The 17,816-nt window shown below is 37.9% G+C and overlaps 1 protein-coding gene across 3 annotated transcripts in view; it reads left to right on the forward strand.

The window, feature by feature from the left end:
- Positions 1–17,816, forward strand: part of DPYD (dihydropyrimidine dehydrogenase) — a 611,068-nt gene that overhangs the window by 364,806 nt on the left and 228,446 nt on the right. The window lies entirely within an intron of this gene.

The following is a 17,816-nucleotide window of genomic DNA, read 5'->3' on the forward strand; positions in this document are numbered from 1 at the left end:
CTTGATTAAAACTCCTGTACTCAAAGGGTCTAAATGCTTCTAAATTTTAAATTATGAACAGCATTATTTGAGGGAAGACAAACCCTCCAAATGAAATCTAACATCTGAGCAGATGAAGCCCACTGTATTTCTGTGTCTGAATTGACATAGTACTTCGCCTTAAAGGTAAAGGTAAAGGTTCCCCCGCACATGCGTGCTAGTCGTTTCCGACTCTAGGGCCGGTGCTCATCTCCGTTTCAAAGCCGAAGAGCCAGCGCTTGTCTGATGACGTCTCTGTGGTCATGTGGCTGGCATGACTAGACGCCAAAGGAGCATGGAACGCTGTTACCTTCCCACCGTAGTGGTCCCTATTTTTCTACTTGCATTTTTACGTGCTTTCGAACTGCTAGGTTGGCAGAAGCTGGGATGAGTAACAGGTGCTCACTCTGTTACACGGCACTCGGGATTCGACTCGCCAAACTGCCGACCTTCTGATCGACAAGCTCAGCGTCCTAACCCACTGAGCCACCGCATCCCCTTCACCTTACTGATCCTCATTTAATCAGTTTCTACTATGAGGTATTGGTTAACAATGAAATTAAAAAAGGAGGAGTTGAGTTATTCATTATTTGGGGTGACCCCTTTTTCCGTATTTTCCGATATTATATTGGGGTTGAAGATAATTATCCATTTTAATTAATGTCCTTGGACTAATGCAAATAGAATAAACCATTATCAATAGTATGTAATCTGTAGGTAGTGTACAACAATAGGCCAGCTCTTTCAGCCAGACTGAGGCAATCGACTAGAATTCCTATTCTATCTTGAATAGAATTTGTAGAACTGGATGTACAATATGCTGTATTTTCAACCTTTGGCATTACTTTCAGTCCCAGAATGATGTTGCTGATCATGAACCAAAGGTTCTTATTTTTACCATTTTACCATAATCAGAACAACTTCTGTTACTTTTAAAAATATTTGTACAAGCATTGGTTGCATTGGTTAATGCATTGGCATTCCTTTGATGCCAAGAAACCATTAGTGCAAACAATTTCTAGTGATTGTAACTAGGCTATACAGGTAGTCCTCGACTTACAACAGTTCATTTAGTGACTGTTCGAAGTTACAACAGCACTGAAAAAAGTGAGATGACCATTTTTCTCACTTACAACTATTACAGCATCCTCATGGTCACCTGATCAAAGTCAGATGCTTGGTAACTGATTCATATTTTATGATGGTTGCAGTGTCCCAGGGACATGTGTTCACCTTTTGTGACCTTCTCACAAAGTCAAAGGTGACAGCTATTATGATATGGTACTGTGTATGCTAGCTCTCAGAACGTCACTGGGCCCATAACCAATGATGGGGTTTGTGCAGAATATCTCCTGAGCCAACAAGGAGAATGCACAGAAGAAGTGGTACTGAGAGTGAGAGTAGTCAGGTTTTACAAAGCAATCACACTGATACACTCCTTTACTTTTAGGAGTAGCACAAGTCAAGAATAAACAGTCTAGGTCATACACGGGTATAGAGAAGATATCAACAGTTTAAGAGTTATCCAATACAAAGTCATCTTACCAGTCCAAAAGTCAAAAACACAGTTCTTCGGGTTTAGCAAACAGTAGCAAAACCACAATCAACAATAATCAGCAAGCAATGTAACAGAGTAACTAACACAGAGAGAAGCTATGTCTCTAGCTCCCTCTTATGGCCGTTGAAAGAACACAGCGTTGGCCAATCATTACACATTTAAAGGGATACAATACATTACAAATCATGGCTTATATATTGCCAACCCAACCAGTTAGGCTGTAATCATATGACTAACATTCTCCCCTTTGGGTAGGACAATATATTATTTTTATAATCGTAGACCATAACCTTCACAACTAGCTTTGTGCTTAACAGCACCCTGAACTTGGTGAAATGATCTGCAATGTTAACGTTGGTTGCACAGTATTCCAACCATATTAGTTTCTCTTTTATACACTGTCTAACATTCAAGTAATATAGATCAGTATGTTTAGACTGTGTTCTGATGGCTGCATTTGTTGCCATCTTAATTGCAGACTGGTTGTCTTCATACACGAGAAATGGACTTTCTACAGTTAATCCCATGTCAATTAAGACTTGTTTATAAAACAGTAATTCAGTGCACAAAACAGATAAACAGGAAAACTCAGCTTCCATAGTGGATAGACTGATATGTTCCTGCCTGATGGATTTCCACCCTATGAGCGAACCACCTAACATAATCACTAAATCTGATGTTGATTTTCGAGTGGTTGCATCAGTAGCAAAACTCGTATCTGCATAAGCAGTTAGAACTAAATCACGACTGGGCTCTAAATATAAGGAGTAATATATGGTTTGTTTTAGATATCTCAATATTCGCTTAGCTGCCTGCCAGTGCCTAACAGTAGGTTCAGCATTATATCTGGCTAATTGGTTCACACTGTAAGAAATATCCGGCCTTCACCAATTACTGAGATATGAAAGGCTACCAATCAAAGATTGATATACCGTTTTGTCAAAAGCAGGACTTGCTGTATTAGCGTGTTTAAAGTCCTGTGCCATTGGAGTCTTTGCAGGCTTACATAGCTCCATGTTGTACCGCTTCAGCAGTTGGCTTATCTTTCCAGCCTGTGAAATCTTATAACCTGTATCAGTCTTCACAACATCCAGACCTAAATAGTGAGTAATTTCTCCTAGAGTCCTAATCCTGAACTTCTTTTTTAAACGTGAAACAATGTTTATTGCTTCTTGGTCAGTCTTAGTAACGATTGCTATGTCATCAGTGAATAGCAATAATAAAGAAAATACACCATCCTTCTCCTTCCGAAACAAACATGGATCTGCGATACTGGCAACAAAGCCCATTTCAACCAATTCGTCTACTATACTCCTGTTACATGCAAAACCTGATTGTTTCAAGCCATAAAGACTCTTTTTTAGTTTCCAACAATCATTCTTCTGAGTTTTGTTAACCCCTGGTGGTTTTGATAGGTAGATAGTGTGATGTAAGGGAGCATGCAGATATGCTGTTTCTACGTCTACATGGTTTATTTTATACCTGTTTCTAGCTGCCCAAACTAATGCTGCTCTCAATGTAGTAGCCCTCAGACTAGGTGCAAACACTTCATCATAGTCTTCGTTTGACTGAGCAAACCCTTGAGCAACTAAACGTGCCTTATGGGTAACAGTCCCATCTACACCCTTCTTCAGTTTATAGACCCACTTACAACCAATTGCACGCTCACCTGGTGGGAGTCTAACATTTCCGTATACTTCTAACTCCTGCAAGGATTGTAACTCCTTATCCATTGCTCCCTTCCATGCTCTTTGTTCTTTTTCGGGATAGAATTTAATCTCTTCAAAATTAGACGGTTCTACATTCACCTGACATACAACACTAGCCTGGTATCTATCAGGTGGATGCCTATCGTGTGTCGAATGTCTAGGCAATACAGGACTTGGTGTTGGACTCTCCTCATCTGCTTCCTCTACCTCCCCTATCAATACCTCCTCTTTCACAGCTACAGAAGGTTTATCATTACATCCTTTTACAGTAACAGGGGTGTCACTAAACACAATAGGATCAACACCAACGCTTTCCTGCTCTAGCTTGTTCCAACCTACATGCTCTAGAAACCTAGCACTAGCACTACAATACACAGTAGTGGTACCTTGTTCCCAAAACCTAAAAGACCTGTGGTTGGAGTCGTAGCCTACAAAAAACAATTGTCTTGCTCTATGCTGTCCCTTTTGCCTCAGTTGTGCTGGAATATGAACCCATGCTGGGGCTCCAAATGTGTGTAAGTAACCTAGATCAGGTTTTCTACCATGCCAACATGTGTATGGTAGTTCACCAGTTGTGGAATGAACCACAACATTTAAGATGTGGTTGGTACACATTGCCACCTCTCCCCACAGTTTCTCGGGTAATCCGGAATCGGACAACAATGTTCTTATCATAGCTTGCAGCGTTTGCCCTTGTGTTGGGGTCTGTAAGGGGCAGAACGCTTATGTTCAATGTCGGCTGTCTGTAACATGGATACAAAACGTGTATTGGTAAACTCAGTACCATTATCTGTTACAATACACTGAACCTTCTTTTTCATTTTTCTTTCAACAAACTTCAGCCAGTTTGCGAAATTCTGAAACATGTCTGCTTTTGTTTTCATTAAACAACAAAAACCATAACGTGAATAATGGTCCATGATACTCAGAATATAGCATGCTCCACCAATACTAGGTTTCATAGGGCCAATGATATCTGCAAACACTACCTCTAAAGGTACAGTGGTCTTAAAACCATTAGTCCTGCTTGCAGGGGTTACCTTGTTTTTCTCCTGGCTACACGCATTACAATTCAAATACTTCTGACACGGTTTCAGTTTTATCCCTTAAGCCAGTTCAACAGTCTTTCGTAGCATATTGAAATTCACATGCCTTAAACGTCTATGAAGCAGATGGATACAATCATCATGTGGTTTTCTGTTCACATAGACAGAACCAGCATGAGCCATAATTCCTGGGTTGTCAGTGAAAACAAATAAATCATTCTTCAGGTTAGCAGTAGCTCTAATACCATTCTTTTCAATTACACATTTATCTCCCCTGAAGGTCACTACAAACCCAGCCTGTACCAATGCCTTCACAGATAACAAATTAAACTTTAGTTTAGGCACATATAACATTGGTAACTGTTCATTAATATGTAGACAGTATGCACTACCTTCACCAGAGGCTTTCATTCTCCAGCCATTTGCTAAAGACACTTACTGTTTACTCTTAGTCATATGGGCAAATCTCTCTTTAGTCTTGGTTATACATTGAGAAGCCCCACTGTCAACCACCCACAAATCATGGTTTAAGGATGTTGGAGAACCAGAAACAGCTAAACCAACATCTTTTCTTATTCTCCTGTTGCTATCTGCATTCTGTTTCTTGCCCTTCTTACAAAATCTAGCAATATGCCCTTTAGCCCCACAAGAATAACATTTCTTAACAGTATAAGCAGTAGTAGATTGTTGTTCCTCTTGTGGTTGTGTCTCTCTCAGCTGGTCTCTTTCTTGCCTTCTTCTGGACTCTTCCAGCAACCTCCCAGTTATGTATATTAATGTTAGTTCCTCTCTGGTCAGGACTTCTAAAGACGAAACATACGAATCATAGCTCTCATCCAAAGATGAAAGAATGATATACACCTGATGCAGCTCCAAGAATATCAGCTCCTTTTCATATAGCTCTTGCAAAAGTTTCTTCATGAATGCCAGATGAGCTAACATGTCCCCATCCTTCTGAAGACGAGCCCTAAACAGTTTGCGTGTAAGGTGTATATGTGCACCCACGCTATCACGAACATAAATTCTTCACAAAATGTCCCAACACATAGCAGCAGACTCCTCACCATGGATATGGACAAGCTGCTGGTCATCCAGTGTTAGTCCAATTAGGCAAAGAGCTCTTTCTTTGTCTCGGTTAAATTTCTCTATTTTCTTTGCATCGTCCTCATCTTCTGGATCCCAAGCGGTAGCATCTGGTGGGTCATTAACTACAGCCCATAGTCCTTCCTTGCGCAGAAGCAAGCAGCATTTTGTGGACCAGGAAACATAGTTTGTACCATCTAACCGGGTTATCCAGGACATACCTGTTCCTTGTTCTTGTGCCATTTTTCCAGTTGAAGAGGTAACACAAAAACTCAGCTATTATGATATGGTACTGTGTATGCTAGCTCTCAGAATGTCACTGGGCCCATAACCAATGACGGGGTTTGTGCAGAATATCTCCTGAGCCAACAAGGAGAATGCACAGAAGAAGTGGTACTGAGAGTAGTCAGGTTTTACACAGCAACCACACTGATACACTCCTTTACTTTTAGGAGTAGCACAAGTCAAGAATAAACAGTCTAGGTCATACACGGGTATAGAGAAGATATCAACAGTTTAAGAGTTATCCAATACAAAGTCATCTTACCAGTCCAAAAGTCAAAAACACAGTTCTTCGGGTTTAGCAAACAGTAGCAAAACCACAATCAACAATAATCAGCAAGCAATGTAACAGAGTAACTAACACAGAGAGAGAGAAGCTATGTCTCTAGCTCCCTCTTATGGCCGTTGAAAGAACACAGCATTGGCCAATCATTACACATTGAAAGGGATACAATACATTACAAATCATGGCTTATATATTGCCAACCCAACCAGTTAGGCTGTAATCATATGACTAACAAAAGGGGAAGCCAGATTCACTTAACAACCATGTTACTAACTTAACAACTGCAGTGTTTCACTTAAGAACTGTGACAAAAAGGTCATAAAATGGGGCAAAACTCACTTAACAAATGTCTCACTTACCAATATAAATTTTGGGTTCAACTACCTAGTTTTTATGATTAAAATTGGGGAGCAGTGAGAGGATTTCAAGAGCAGTCATAGCATTTATAGTACCTAATTTTAATGTGAATATATAATACTGTCAATATATTATAGGTTGTTTTTCACTGTTCTTTGTTTTCTCTGTCTGACATTTGTTATTATTAATAATAATTGCTTGTGGCAATTTGTCCTGGTTTAAACAAAGGCCATTCATATTAGTCTTTTTTACTGGTTTTCACATTTGAAAAAGTAGGTACTTTCTCCCCTTTTTCTTCTCCCCAAGTGAAATTTCCTGTGAGAATGATTTAACTTCTGTCAACAAATGATATTCATGTTACAGATATTTCTCTACGTAATGTAATTTTCTGTAAATCAAAGTCATAATGATTTTCTTTTAACTGCTACCCTGATTTGTATAAATCGACATCCCGCCAGGATTATACTATAAATGTTGCAAATCCTGCTTATCTCTTTGAATTTCTGGGTATTTAACTTTATTCAGCTTTATATACAGAATAATACCTACCAGTGTTCTATCCAAGATTTTTGAGTTATTTTCTTTCTTTCTAACCTGCATTATAGATTCTGGTAGTGTCTTAAAGCAACAGTCAACCTTCTTGCTTTAGAAAATAAATAACATTAGTTTAACTGCTAAAAATTAGAGCAAGCAAGCATTCTCTAACAATGCTGATGCTCTCTGAAACAATTTAGAGACACAGAGCTAAGAAAAGAATTTTCAGTGTGAATAAAATTGCAACAGTTCTTTTATATAGTCAAATTTACCATCCACACTCAAATAATAAGTAGAGAATATGACAGAAAAGCAAAAAAAAATACTGGTTAAGAGCAATTGCCATTAACAATATGAATTTTGTGACAAAACTAAAACTGCATTGGAGCCAATGCAGTTTCCCAATCTGGTAGTCTCCAGATGTATAGGAACTGAGATTTTCAAAAATTTTAGCCAGCCTGAGGCACTTCTGGATCAGTATTTGGAGAGCTAGAAAGTGACAGGTTGGGAAATGCCTCCTCCGTTATCTCTGGCTGCAGTTGATTGTGTCATAGATGACTCATCATAATCAGGCATGCCTGTTTTGTATTGACAGCTCTTTTGTTTGCCAGATTGTTTGATTAGTCCAATTTATGCAAGAGAAATTACAGGCTGCATTTATGCAAAGCCAGTTATTATTTATTTATTTAGCGTATGGTGTTTGTACATTGAGAGGCAGAGCGTCTACAATGTCATTAGGGTTTGGTTGCCTAAGAGATTGCTAGTTTGTTTAGCTCACACATGTCTGCTATCCAGGGTGCACTGTGGAGGATGAACTATCTCCTCACACAGAATGGCTAACAGCATTCTGCAGGAGTGTTGGTGTCACCTAGGGCTTTTCTTCACCAATTTCACCTCACATTCAGGCAGGTCTGGTACTGGTTGGTTTCTTCTTACTGCACGAAGCGCCATTAGCTTCTCACTAGAGCAATACCTATTTATCTACTTGCATTTTGCTTGCTTTTGAATTGTGTAAAAGCTAATTTCCCTAGAAAAAAATTGCAGAGGATGGGAAGAAATTAGTAAAACATAAATACAAAAACCTACACAGAATCCTTCATATAAAGAAAGGTTTGGGGGTGGAATGGGGAGATGTGACAAAGTGAAGTGTACAGTAGTTGAAGTGATAGAGTGTCTGCTTGGATGCTTTTCTTTCTGCTATCATTCTGCTGAAGTAAGATTTATACTGTTGGACTTCAGGTGATACCTTTGAGTTTCTCATAGTTGATTCCCCCCCCCCTTGGTTGTGACTCTGCTTCATGGGACAAATGAAACCCATGCTTTATCTACCACTCATAATTGTAAGACTTCATCTGATACAGTTGGGAATTTAAGATAACTTATAAATCAATCATTATTTTGTCTTTTCCTCTAGGGAAGCCTTTTTTACCAGAACAAATATAAATGTTCTCTTATCAGACTGGACGATTTTAGTATGTTTATGAAAAGCCAATAGCAGTCTTGTTGGAATATTATGTTTCATACTGGAACTGGATACTGAGAGTAACTCGTGCCCCTGAGAAGGATTTTTTCCCAACGAATGCCTCTGCTTGGAAGCCTCTAACAATGAAGACCCCAGTTGTCAGGCTAAGCCAAAAGTGACATGGAACAATTCAGCCAGAGCTCAGTTCTTGATTTGCATACTGTCATATGCAGCCTTGATGTGTCAGGATTTTCTTAGACTGCAAACGGCTTAATTCCTCACCTCCCTCCCAGCTCCCAATACATTCCAAGCATTCCCCTTTGCTTCTGTTGTCAAGTTATGAGTAGAGGTGCATTATGATTCAGCCTTGACACTTACCCATAGCATACAGACTCTTGCCAGACTAAACCCTTACTTCCCAGCATTATGAATATATCCTAGGAGCTTCTAGGGCAAGGGTCCCCAACTCCCTGTCTGTGGCTTGGCACTGGGCCATGACATATCAGAGACTGGTTCATACAAATAAGCAAAGCCACACACCCTCTCTCCATGGAACCGGTTCCTGGTGCCCAAAAGGTTGGGGGCCACTGTTCTAGGGAGTGGCTGTTGTTGCTGTCTTCATCTGTCTCCTATCCAGCTCTAGTCTGTGCTGCCTGTTGTCTCCCTTCTCTTTCTGGAATATGCCCCCTCCTTCCTGGGAAATTGCCGTATCGCTGTAGTCCATCACCCAGCCCCCGCTTGATGGACACCATCTGTTATACCAATATAGGTAGTCTTCATGCAATGAAGACAATTGGGACCAGCAACACAGTCATTAAGTAAAACATCACGTGACTGTGCTGTACTTATGGTGTCAGTTCCACTATGGTTTTAAGCGAATCACCTGCAGTTGTTAAACGAGACACCACATGACCACAACTTATCATTTTACTGATGGCTTTTCCATTGATTCTGTTTGTTGGAAACCAGCTATGAAACATGTGAATGGGGAACATGTGCTGTGATGGTCATTAGCACCTACTGGTTGTGAAACACCTGAAAGCTGGGAGGTTGACACGGTGGTAAATGCCAGCACCAGTCGTAACATTGCTTTTACAGTGCCATTGTAACTTTGAACGTTTGCGCTGTCACTAAACAGGGCAATCGTTAAATAAGGTCTATTTGTAACTGAAACATGAGAACTTGAGAACAAATTTCTGAAAATATTTAGCTTGTTTTGTTGATTACAACAACAACAAAATAATTGTATATGAATCTGCTTTCTCTTGGAGTCTATTGTCAATTCCATGATAAAGGCTTAATCATATTGAGTTCTGTCATAAATATGATAAACTGTATGTTCGTATAAAATATTGTCAGGAGTTTTTTTTCAGATGGCCTTCACTTTGTTTCCTCTCTCATCCCTTTCTAATGTTTTCACCCTCAATGGAAGCTGCAGAAAATAGCATGGAGCTTAGAATTGCTCTGCAAGCACCTATTGTTCAAAATCTGATTTTAACCTTGCAATAAAGATTACTTTATGTATTCCGCTTAATGTGATAGCTACTAATTGTTTGTCAAGGCTAAGTGCTATAGGACAAAATACTTTCCTAAAATAATGCTTTTGTAATTGTAGAGGAAGCATTCTAAAGGTCTAGAAAATGCCGCTCAATAAAAATGTCAGAAATTGAATATGGTTCTAATTTTTATTTTATTCTTTATATAAGTTACCGGTAAATGCCTTTTAAAACTACGAGGAAGCTGAATTTGAACAAAAGTAGCTTTTTTCTTTAAATAGTAAATGATAAAATAGTGAAAGGTAAAAAAAAATATTTTCTTTAAATATCTGTATAGTATTTTAAATATTAAATATTTGATATTTTAAATATTAAAATGATTTTTATTTTGAGATCAAACTGGTATTGTCCACTTTGACTGGTGGCATCTCTGCAGGTTCTGAGGAAGATGGCCTTCTAACCCTTGAGAACCAAACTTGAAGCTTTCTAAACAGATACTTAAATGTAACATACTGTATTATCTTTTTCTTCAAAAATAGATAAATCTGTCCTTTCCTCCATTTTCAATGGCTTATTGAAAATCCCGTTCAGCCTTGGAATCTGCTATTTTCCTCCAAGAGTGGGGAAAAATAAAAGGTGGTGTTGATTCTCAAGATAATAAAGGCTTTCAGGGGAAGGGGATTTTGATTTTTCTTTTCAGTTTGTTTTAAATTGGGAATGTTTATGTATTACAGAGGGTGGTGAGTACAGCACAAGACATTGTGGGCTGTCCCCTGACACCACTGGATGACATCGCCAGGGCTCATTGCCTTGGAAGAGTGAGGAAAATTCTCAGGGATGACTCACACCCTGGATGGTATCTCTTTACTCTCCTACCATTGGGTAGGAGATATAGGAGTATAGCCAACTGCACCAACAGGCTGAAAAACAGCTTTTATCCGTGGGCTGTTAGGCTCTTGAACGAGAAATAACTTTTGTGAATTTTATGCAGAATTGACTTGGGAGGCCGGTGTGTGGTGTAGTTGGTTCACATGGTGTAGTAAGATGGAGGGTTTGTTGTCACAGTGTGTTGGGGGGTGGGAGCACAAAGGGAGGCTCAGCTAATCTCAATGTACACATAGCAGTACTTTGACAATAAAGGTTCATTTCATTAGGAAAAAGGGGTGGAGGGAAAGCTTCAGCAAATGCATTCCTTTCCTATGGAGAAATGTGCTCTTGGATGTGTTGTGCTCCCTCCCAAGTTACAGAAATGAGATCCTCATGCCTGAGCTAAGGATATCTATTCAAGGGGGAGCCATACCTACCAACAGATCATCATTATTTTTTCTGTAGTGCAGTAGTGCAGCTATAGAGGTATCAAACCTAGTTCATTTTGGAAAAGTACTATCTGGGACTAGGAGTTGCTGAGGCAAAAAAAACCGCACCTCCACCCCCGAGCCCCCCACTATGCTGCATCGTCAGGTGTAGGCAGTATTGAATCCACAAAACAGCAACTAATCAATGATAGGAAGAAGTTTCCCATTACTGAAAATAGAAAAGATCCTCGGAGGGGGGGATGGTATGGAGTGCTGCATGAATTATTAAAACAGACTTTTTGCTCTGTACAACTGCTTCACACTCACTCTCTCTCCTTATTCGTCTCTTCTCCCACTTGTCATTCTATTACTTGTTCTCTTTCCCTTCTTCCTCCCTGCTGTATATGTCCTACTTGTTCTTCTTCTCAAGTTGCTTGTCTTGCTGTTTCCTCATCTTTCCACTAGCTTTTAGCATCCCAGCTTTTCTTCTCCTCTCCTCGCCTTCCTCTCTTGCTGGTTGTAATTTTTGCTTTCAAGGTCCCTCTTCTTTCCTTCCCACTTCCTGATTCTTCTTTCCAGCTGTTCTTCGTTGTGCTTGTTGCTTCTCTCCCCAGATCAATTTTCTGATCTTGCCATTATTCATCTATCTGCCTCCTGTCGCTGCATGCAGTCAAGAGCCTTCGTGGAAGCTTTTTGAACAGTGACTGTTGTATAATTCCCGATCAAGCAAAAGGACAAGTTGAATGGGCCATGTGGAACAAACATGCACAATTTAAGCATGTTAGATATTCTCCTTTTTATGAGTTTTCTCCAGGGTTTACTATTTCTGTGTTGGGGGTTGGGGAGCATTTGAGTATGAAAATATTTCTCCTTTTGAGGAAAAGGTAATTCTTTTTTATAACAATTAGCTCTGAATCCTGAACATCATTATTAACTGGAATGGTAGATTTCTTTTTTTTTTTTACGTTTCCTGACTTTCAGTGTTCCATGCAGCCTAACTAACAACCAGATGATAAACACTGTTGTTTAGATCAGTAGAATATTATTTAGTTACTGAAAATATATTGAGGATTTGTTTATAGAAAGGACATAATCCCTGGAATTTACAGAAAAAAATTCATCAAGATAGAGCAGAATAAAATTTGTCTGTGAGACTTTACAAAATCTATTCTGGTCAGAGAAAAATAAATTGTGTCAAAAGGATCAGCAATCTGATTTAGTTCAAAGGGTTCTTTAAGTGGATCATTGGAACTTTAGTTGCCATCAGATACATTGGTAGCCTTCAGTGCATAATCTGTGTGGTATGCAGTATCGTCCCCATTATACTCTGTGTGTGTGTGTGTGTGTGTGTGTGTGTGTGTGTGTGTGAGTGTGTGTGTTCCAAATGTTGATATGTTCATTCTAGTCTTAAAATATCTTATACTGAACATTCTTTCAAATGGCATACCTGAATTGGTTATTATAGATCCACTATATACTATATAGTTTGCTTCAAATCATTTTTTCCTTCTTCAGTGATACAGAACAGGACTGAGTGTTTACAATTTCAAATAAATAAATGTCACAGATGGCAACTTTACAAAGGTTGGAATTCCCCAGACACATTCTGTTATAAAGTGTTGTTCTTCTCACCTTATGTATACATAAGATGAAGGGAGTTTTCATTGCAACTGAAATAACACAGCCTGCGGGCCCTTCTCATGTATTGTCTTTGGGATAACCAAAGTGCAGACATGTATTTTAATCATTATTAGATTATTAATCATATTATACTTCTTAACCTTATATAGATGGTGCTTGTTTTACTATCTCCATGCAACCAAATTGTTTCTAACATAACATGAGAATACCAAAAATTTACTCTTGCTTCTGTTTTGTAAGAGTTTGTTCTGTTAGATCAAACCTCCCCTACATATGCTGAATTGGGAAGCCTATTTTCATTAAAGCTTGTTTGTAATATGAAAACAGCAATGAATAAAAGCCTTACACTATTTTATTCAGACTCAGGGACTTTGTTTTTAATTATGACACGAGCTCTAGGGAAGCCCACTGAAGGAACGAGTAAATTATCATGAATAGTTGTAATGCTCCCCACAGAATACTGGATTTAGTTTCTTCCACAAAAATGTGTGAGCAATCCTAGGAAGATACTAAAATATTGATTAAGTGCTTTCTTTAACTGCTGTTGTCTCTGAGAGGGCATAAAAGAAATCATATTCAGAGTTGGAAAAATTGATTTGAAATTAATAAGATTACCTGGTTCTATTATATTTTTATTCACATAATATGTTTGGCATTTTGTTATTCCTTTTCTTAAATTTTTAGTGTTGCATATCTGCCTCCAGTCTGTTTCATACCCATTCTCTAGATATGTAGCCTCCACCATTAAATATATAAACATAGTTGTGGAATTGCATGCCTCTAGCAGGTTGAACATTCATCTAATGCTGCAAAACCTTAACCAAGATTCTTGACAACAAGTAAGGAATTTCTATGAAACAGCAACTACTAATGTTAATAGTCCAGAAATAATTATGGTAGCAGTATAGACTTTTAGTGAATAGTTTATTCTGTATCAATGGATGATTAAAAATGTCAGAACCGTAGACTGATTCATTTTTTAAAAAAATAGAGGGGACATAAACTGGTATATCTTTATTGGAATTTCTACAGATATTGATATAACATTTTGATTTGTGTAACAAATTAGTCAGTATGCCATACATACTTTCTTCCAGATCTACTTCTGCTTACCTATACTTGCATTTCCTCATTGTCAGTTTAAGTAATTTAGTGGGGAGCCAGAAAGCTGAAGGCCGTCATCCACCAATTCAGAAATGTATCGGTAAATTCTATTCTTTTACTCTGCCTACTCCTTCTTACGATTCAGTCAGCAATATTATTATTCAATATTATTTGAGCAAAAAAAGGCACTGGGATAATTAAAAAATTAGTTGCACTTAGTTCTCATTGTAATAAATGTGAAAAAAAAAATAGTCTTGATTTATTTGACTTAAACCCCCATTGATTCTAGTGAGAACTAGATTATAAAGAATTTAGTTTAGATCCAGCTCATTTCAACTTATAGCAGTATTTTAAACCTGCTCTGAACAAAGTGATTTGTGGGTTGCACATTTAGAACCAAAATGTAGCAGTCTACTAAATCTGTTAGAAACATGAAGTCTTCTTTTGCATAATACAACTGAGTACTTGTTCAAATTTTACTACAATTATGTTTTACTGAATTGAGGGCCTCTCATCCACCCTCCCCTCAAATGGTTCATAGGAATTGTTCATAAAGAGGCCACTGTGACTTTCTCTCTCCAGCACTGACATTTAATAAGTATTAACTGCAGTTACAATCTGAAAGTTACTTTACTTAATGAACATACCATCAAAGCACCAAAGTACTCTGCATGCGGAAAGGTCATATAAATTAACTCCTGGAAAGAAGTTGTATGATCATTTTGTCTAAACTTCTACATCATTTATAATGAAAGGAAATGTACAAAGGTTATATCGTTCACTACACACAATTATTTTATATGCCAAAATTAACAAAAACTCTGGTTTAAGAATTTAATACCATCTCATTAATGTGTCCCTGCTCCCCCCCCCCCGAGCTGCAACACTTCCCTATGAAAACATTGACAATCACATGATTGTCTTAACTTTTTGTCTGTTCTCTGTCTTTCTGCTGGTTTAGTTCAGGTTGCTGATTTGTTTGTCTTTCAGTATGAAACATGATGTTCTGTGTGGAACATGATTTGTTTGTCTTTCTGTATGGAACATGCCTCTCACAGTTCACATCCAGTAAAACAAAAAATGTAATAAAACTTAACAAAGGTTACTGTTGGCCACAAACCCATCTGTTTATCCCTACCAAACAGTATGTGTTTCATTGGACTTTGCCAAATATCACTCCGGTCCGCTCCTTGAATACAATCCCAGAAAGCAGAAATCTTCCCCCAAATCCCTGGCCAATTTGTACAAAATGGTCCATGTGAAGAACAATACATTTACAGGTGGGGAAACTGCTAGCAAGGTTGGAAGGAGGGGTCAAATGTGTAATAAGCATTGAACCCTTGTACAGTTGCAAGAGGCATAAGCCACACAGACACACAGACACACACACAGCCAAACAGACCACTCCACTGTGAAACCTTATCCAGTTGTTCACAGCAAGCAATCTGTGGAGATTCTTTAATATAGGTAGACAAGGAAAACCATCCCCACTACAAGATAGGCCTTATGGATCACGTCATTCCACAGAGATAGTTTCAACTCCCATCCTGGTGACATTCTGAAAGGCTTTGAAGACCCAGCTGTTCTCCTATCCTGTAGCTAGAGTTCAGCAGTGTTGGTTAGTCTACAATATTGTGTCTTCTTTAGGGTTCCTGTTGCTTGCATTGCTGGTCTTTTCTTAATTTGTAAGCTCCTCCCCACCAAAGTTGTCTGGAATCAAGTGGCTTCTAAATGTAAATAAATGAATAATATTTCCCATGGAAGGGTAAAACAATTCACAAGAGGAAGAAGCTTGAAGAGAAAACACATAAATAGTCTAGGATACATCTGACTGGCAAAGATCAGAGTCTTTTCTCATCATGTATGTCTTATTAGCTCTGTCAGTTTTGGTGGGAGTGGTTTCTTTATTAGGTTGTTGGTTGTTGCTTGATTAGAGTATCAATTACTACTTGGTGATAATCTCTTTTTCTTTTTATTTCTCTTTCCTTCTTCTCTTCCTTTTCTTTCATTACAGTTTCAAATTCCCCCTTAAAAGAAACAGTTTTAAAATGCTTACAAAATATTGATTACAATGATAAGTTATCAGTAACTAGCAAATTTATATTATAACCTATAAATAAGTGCAGGGCTTTTTTGTCATAGAATGCTCAGAATGGAGTTCTGGCACCTTTTTTGGATGGAACCTTGTAGGGTAGGCAAGGCGGGTTGTATGACTTGTTTGACTGAAAGTGTTGGAGACATTGTCAATATAAAATACAGTAACTAAGTGCCCTTGATTGGGTCTTGTTTTAGACTAATCTGCTTTGGTGAGACATTTGGTCCCTTATGTGGATACTTCCAGCCTGCCTCAGTCGTTCCAATAAAGGTTGAACTGACCTGAAGAGCCCTAAGAATAAAATCATTGATTTCCACATTATTAAGAAGCTCACCCACAGAATATCTCATGGGAATTTTCAACCTGTCGTAGCTGAAAACTATGTGGAAAACTAATACCAACTTTTTGTGACTTTTTATGTATTTATTTTTTTTTTAAAAAAGACAGGACTGCTGGCCTTATTTAGATGAAAACATATTTTTCCCCAGAAACAGATTTAATTGATCTTATCAACAAAATCAGATTAGAAACTCAGAAATATTTTCAAAAGTCATATTTTCTTAGAGGAATTGATTTGGTGTGTTTGTCAACTGACCATTAAAGCCTTTTATCCTATTTAAAATAACAAACTATGGGGGGAAGTGTGTGTGTGTGTGTGTGTGTGTATAAAATTTGGATTGCTGACAAAGAATTAAAAGGAGACTGATATAGCTATTTCAAGCTTCTTTGCTCTCATCAGTCAATCACACACACACACACACACACACACACACACACACACACATATAGAGATAAATTTGTCTATAGCATTAAGCAATGCTATAGCACATTTGGTAGGACAATATTACAATAAAATATTTTCTAAATAATTTGGGCCTGTGATTTATACTGTTACATTTGTTTTTATTATTAGTTTTTTTCTGTGAATGGATTACATGATATAATATATAGCTGGCTCAACAATCATAGTCAATGGGTCTACACCAAATTCTATATTTGATACTGAATATCAAGTGACAAGCTATCAGGTTCCCTTCCCACTGTTAGCACACTATTTTCATTAATGATTTAGAGAATGCTTATTAAATCTGGAGATGATGCAAAATTGTTTTTTTTAATTCTAGAAGCCGGAAATAAAATTCAGAATAATCTTGATACTTTATAGAAATGAACAGAAAAGAAAAGAACTAAAATTAACACAGATAAATGCAAAGTTCTTTGGTTATCAAATGAACAGGTATAGGATGAGGGACACCCAGCCTGGTAGTACGTGCAAAAGGAATCTTGTAGTAGTAGTCAAATACAAACTAAATTTCAACTAAAAATGTGATGGGAAGGCAATTTTAAGCTGCATCAATAGCAGTATAATTTCTAAATATGCAAAATTATATATACTTTTTCATTGGAGTATTGAAACTAGATGTGGACACAACAACTCTGTAAGAAGGATTCATAGAAAAGCAATAAATACCAGGGCTTTAGAAAATTAAGCTGTATGAAGAGGGACTAAAGGTAGCTTGGTATGTTTAGCTTTGACAATAGACAGGTAAGGGGCATACCATAGCACTCTTCAAATACCTGAAAGAATGTCATCTAGAAAAAAAATATTAGGATCTGGGGTTGTGTTGTTTTTTCTTGAGTGCAAGGCACAAAATATCAGAGTTAAACTACAAGAAGACTGATTCCTTCTGAATGTTAAAAATAAAAAAAAATCTAACTAAAAGAGCCTTGGGATAGCCGAACAAATCACCTAGCTGGATGGATTCCCTTCATTTGAGATGTTCAAGAAGTGAGATAGCTTCCTTGGATGCTTTGATTTGAGTGTATCCACTAAGCAGAGGATCTGTGGC

This window comes from Vipera berus (assembly GCF_964194415.1).
Source record: "Vipera berus genome assembly, chromosome: 3".
NCBI lineage: Eukaryota > Metazoa > Chordata > Lepidosauria > Squamata > Viperidae > Vipera > Vipera berus.